This window comes from Nematolebias whitei, chromosome 5, assembly GCF_014905685.2.
Source record: "Nematolebias whitei isolate Nwh7 chromosome 5, NemWhi1, whole genome shotgun sequence".
Classification (NCBI taxonomy): Eukaryota; Metazoa; Chordata; class Actinopteri; order Cyprinodontiformes; family Rivulidae; genus Nematolebias; species Nematolebias whitei.
Genome location: NC_056502.1, coordinates 47933484 through 47939416, shown reverse-complemented (window position 1 = coordinate 47939416; position 5933 = coordinate 47933484).

Sequence of the window (5933 nt, the reverse complement as noted above, 5' to 3'; positions counted from 1 at the left end):
ATTTTAACCCAGGTGTCGTCAACATACCTGAACCAATGACTTGGTGGTGTCCCCGAAAAGGACGTCAAGGCTCTCTTTTCTACCTCCTCCATGTACAGGTTGGCAACAATAGGAGAAACTGGAGACCCCATAGCACACCCTTGTTTCTACCTATAATATTGTTCCCCATATGTGAAGTAGGTTGACTGCAGGCATAGTTTCAAGAGTTGACACAGTTGTTCTGTGGAAAGCGTGGTCCTTCTGCTCAGAGTGGTGTCTGATTTTAATTTTAAACTGACCACCTCTACTGCATCATCAACAGGAATGCACGTAAAGAGTGATGTGACATCAAAAGAGACCATTGTTTCATCAGTCTCCATGATGACATCCCTCACCTTATCCACAAAGTCCATGGTGTTCTGTATGTGGTGTTCTGAGCTGCTAACTAAAGGGATGAGTGCAGACGCCAGATATTTGGAAACATTGTAAGAGACAGAGTTAATCATGCTAACAATTGATCTTAAAGGTTCACCTTGTTTGTGGATTTTAGTTAAACCATACAGACTATGTGTGGCCTCCCCTGGGTACAGTCTCTGGTACAGAAAACGGTCAGTAGCTTGTCCTTCTCCAAAATTTTCAGGCAATCTATTAACTTTTTCTTGAAACCACTTCCTGGATCTCTTTTCAGAGGTTCGTAAGTGTTTAAGTCACTAAGGAGTGTCATAACTTTCTCATGATAGTCTTTCTGGTTCAAAATCACTGTGCACCTTCCTTTGTCTGCTGGGAGAATGATGATGTTTTTGTCCTTGCTAAGAGTGGTAAGTGTGTCCCTCTCCTCTCTACTGATGTTGGAAGGTGGTGGTTTGGCATTGCTGAGGCAGGCTGAAACTTTGATTCTGAGCTGTTCTGCTTCAGCCTCTTTAATTTTGTTGTTGCGGATGGCTGACTCAGTAGCTGTGATCATCTCCACCAGAGGAATTCTACTTGGTGCAACTGCAAAGTTCAGTCCCCTGGCAAGAATCTCTGTCTCCGGCTGGGTGAGCTGTCTGTCAGATAAATTCTTCACCCACTTTTCTGTTTCCCTGGCATGTAATTGACTACTGGAGTGTTGTCCTACACTGAATGTGTTGTTATTGGAATAGTGATGGTGTTGATGAGCTATTAGTACGTTAAACTTGTTTTGTTGTCGAGTCTTGGACTTGACATGCTGTGCTAAGCGTGCCTGATCTGTACAGTCCATCACTTGCTGAAGTGTGGTCTGATCTAGGCATGTTGTTAGTTTTTGTTTAATGCGCTCTTCCTTGGCCTTCAAGGCCTCAATAGTAAAATTGGTCTGTCTCACCCGTTCATTCAGCTGCTGGGTTTGTGCCTTCTGAAGGATCTTGCTTGCCCGGTGCCCGCTGACCGAAGATTTTAGTTCCAGGCTCTTGGGAATGATGCCACTTTGTCGAATGATGTCACTTTGTCAGATGTTGACAAAGTGGCATCAAAGGTATTCACAAATTGAAAAAGAATGCCTTGCAAGTGTGTGGGCATGTGAAAAGTTTTCAAGATACTTACAGGATATGAAAAAGTTTTGTCGCCAAACAGACCACAAGCCGCTTGTCCCACTAATAAACTCTTATGATTTGGACAAAGCACCAATCAGGTGTCAAAGACTCCTGATGAGGCTACTGAAGTTCAACGCAGAAGTGTGCCATGTACCAGGAAAACAACTCATTGTGGCTGACACATTGTCACGTAACCCTTTACCAATCAGTGGTGAATCAGACACAGAAGATGATGTCAGAGCATATGTACAGGCAGTGACTGAAACTAGGCCTATAACAAAAGACAGATTGGATGCCATCAGACGAGCCACCCGTCAAAATGCATATTTACAGACTGTATGTAATTATGTCAATAATAAGTGGCCTGAAGAACCATCACAGGTTCCTAACACCCTGTGGAGTTTTTATGCTGCCAGAGCTCATTTGTTGACAACTGATGTTCTCCTTCTGTATGGCGACAGAATTGTTGTTCCAGAACTACTGCGTCAACAGGTGTTGTCACAGATTCATGATGGTCACCAGAGCCTAACTAAATGCAGACTTAGAGCCAACATGTCAGTATGGTGGCCAGGGATTGGACGAAACATCACAGAGTTGGTTAGAATGTGTAAGTTTTGCCAAGAAAATAAAGCATTTCAAAGAAAGGAGCCTTTGATTCCAACACCTCTGCCAGATGGAGCAGGACAGAAGGCTGAAGCTGACATATGTGATCATAATGGGAAACATTACTTGGTTGTAGTGGATTATTTCTCTCGAGATATTGAGATTGCACATTTATCTTCCATGACTAGTCAACAAGTCATTTCCCATTTGAAAAGCATCTTTGCTAGATGGGGGATCCCTTTTGAGCTGATAACTGATAATGGAATGCAGTTTACATCAGTTGAGTTCAAGCAATTCAGTGCAGCATACAACTTTAAACATACAACATCCAGTCCACACTACCCCCAGGCTAATGGAGCAGCTGAAAGAAGTGTTGCAGTGGCAAAACATATTCTGAGACAGCCGGACCCGCATTTAGCTTTTTTAAGCTACAGAGCTACTCCTCACACGGCAACAGGATTGTGCCCAGCACAACTCATGATGGGAAGTCAGGTCAGGACAACAGTTTCCATGTTGTCAAAACATCTTTCTCCAAGTCAAATAGACTATTATGCGGTTCAAGAAGCAGACAAGAAAACTAAGGATTTGTACTGCTATTTCTACAACCGACGACACTCTGCTCGACCATTGTCTGCATTACAACAGGCTCAAGAAGTCAGAGTCAAGTTGGATGGACAAAAGAACTGGGGGACTTCTGCAAGGGTTATTACTCAGGCACCAGAGCCCCGTTCTTATTTTGTACAAACTGGAAATGGACATATCACTCGCAGAAACAGGAGACATATTCAGCTGGTGCCAGAAACAACACCAGAGACTCGGTTTAGAGAGACTATTGACCCAACATCTGGTTTGGTGCGCAACTCAGATGCTATGAATTCTACACACACGCAGGTTTCTGATGTTGTTATTCCACCGTTGAGCCCAAAACCTGCAATGCAGCAAACCTTGTCTGGGAGAGTTGTCAAACCTCCTCTCAGGTTCAAGGATTATGTTATGACTTAATATTTGAACTTCAGTGAATGAATGAAAAAAAAAAGAAATGTTAATTGTGTAATTTTACAATGTTCTATGTTTTTCACCTGTTGTAGGAGTTATAACAGCATGTTGTTTCATTGTAAAACAGGGTTTAAATACTGAAGAAGTCAAAAAGGGGGAGATGTAATGTGATTTACTAATTGTCTTGTTTAGCCACAAGGGGGCACTGCAGGATAAGACAGGGACATAATGGATGAGGATGGAATGCAACTAATTATATAACACCTGTGGATATAACGAGGGGTACGTAGTTAGGGAGAGAGCTAAAGATGTTGAAGACTGACAAATAAAGTTCCTGAATGAAAACCCATGAAGAGTGACTTGACTTCATGACAGTAGCCAAGTGGGGTCGAAGGACCACCAAGTACCATTAACAGCACCTCTTTTGGCTAATGAATCTGCAAGATCGTTAAGCTCTTTGTCTTGACCTGGCACACGTGAGTGGCCTCTGACATTTTTCCAAAAGACTTGTAAGTTGTGTGATGTCACCAAGTGTTCACATGCCATGAACAAGTCCTTGTGTTTCACAGCTTTTTTGTTGCTAGTGTAGTGATGCAAGGGTTAACTTCACTACTTATTAATTATTCTTAAAGCTAGTTCAAGCACAAAGAATATTAATTGTTCAATTACAAAGGATTATTTTCTTTTTCGAGTTAAATTTCTTCCATGTGACCAAGATAACTTGTGAGTGGAGTGTTTAATCAGTGACATGAGACGCCATTTTATCTTTGACCCATCAGAATAAATGTGGTCATTTATTTAACAGAATCAAAATTTAACATCAAACATGTACACATTGATTTGCTGATCTGTTTCTGATTAATGAACTTGGCACGATTTACTATAAACAAGACAACAGAACATTACTGATTGAGACTGATTCATCTCTGAAGGCATCTAGCTTGATTTACTGGCGAATAGAGAAGTTTAAAAAGAAGGAATGGATTTATAGAGAAAGTTCAGATGGATGAAAGTTATGTGTTGAACCAGAAAATGGCACCTTCCTCCGACATCCAGCTCAGCCCTCCGGTACACTTCAGGGCGTCAACGGCTTGTTACCTGAGATGGTGGATACCTCCACTCCGGAACAGAGGTCTATCATGACGAAGTACTCAGTTCAACAGAATAAGCTTCCTTAGAAGTTGAGCTTTTAATGCTCGGGTTGAGTCACAGCTGAGACAGGCTGTGACTACGCTGGAATGGAGAGACCCTTGGCACATGGTCAAATCCATCCGCTACTTAGTTGACTTTCAGTAAGAACTGAAAGTTCCTGTACGACTCGCCATCAGATCGAGTCTCATCTTTGACTGAAAGTTCCAGGAAGACTGGAAAAGACTGTGAAGACTGCGAAGACTCGGAAAAAGACTCAATAGTTCCAAGAATTGTTGCCTTTTAAAGGGTATCCACTTCCTGTTATGTGGTACTTCCTGATTGGTTGAAACAACCAGCAGGGGTGTAGTTTTAGTGATGTCAGAGGGTCACTAGGAGTCAGGAGACAGCAGGAATGTTTTAAGAACGGTTAGTACAGACGGAGAAATATTTTGAAGAAATGAGAGGATGCAGGTGCCAGCCAGCTCTTATTTACTTTCTGAGTTTTAAAACAAGACACTTCGTTCTCATAACTTGTCTCTGACTTTCGACCGACATCAGGTCCACTACTCCTCATTCAGACAGAAGACTAAATGCACACTTACTTCGTAAATAGACATTTAACTGTATGATCAAAGTCTAATGAGGTTTAAAAATCATTAATACTGTTTCACAGTTGATTTAAATGAGTGGTTCACTTCAACATCTAGAAATGGTATGAACTAAACAGACTTTTGATTATCAAGATATCTTAACATAGTACTGATAATGTTAAAAGGAGAGTGTTCTTTCAATTGATTAATTCAGGATACAATTAAATAGACTCTTGATGAGATAATTTGTATTTCTGGATTCAAATCAATAAAAAAGCAGTTCCTGTCCCCTGAAGGTCCTCAGAGACAGATTGATGTTGGAGGCCTAGTTCACTACAGCCCCCCCATTGGAAATCATCGCCTGTCCATGGGGATGAATTCTAACATGAACTTACACCTCTGAATGTCCTTGATCTTGATGTAATCCACCAAGAGGAAAACAAAAGTCAAAGAAGGTAATCCCACAATGGTTTTGGTAATTCCATAATGTTGTTGGTAATTCCATTGCAGCAACGCTTTAACCTCTTGGAAACAAAGTCTGTAATCCATTGGAAAAAGTCATATAATCCACAACGATAAATCCACAACAATAAATCCACAACGATTGGAGGTGTTGATTGATCAGCATGCAGAGGGGTTCCCTCGATTGAACTGCAGAGGCGACCACTGGATGGAGTTTGGAGACCCACGTTGGAGTTGTAGGTCCCTTCAGCAAAGGTTGCTGCTGGTGGTTCCCAGTGGATGCCATTCTGGTTCTATGTGTTCATGCATTTATGTGGTTTTAGTGTGGCTTATGAGTGGGATTTTACATAAGACCTTAACCTATATGCACCTGGTGTGTAAGCTATCATGGTTTAGATCAGCTACAGGTACCAATTAAAGGGTGGGTCATGCTGAAAAATTATATATAGGGATTTATACCTATAGAAGGGCATTCCAAACTATTCTTCCATTCCTAACATGGTTTAAGTTAGATTTACATGGCAAAATATAGTTTGGTTCAATTGTCTGTTGTCCCTTTAGACGAACAACTTGAGTTTTGGGTATTTGGTTTCCCCCTAAATGTTTTTGGAGTCTATGGCAA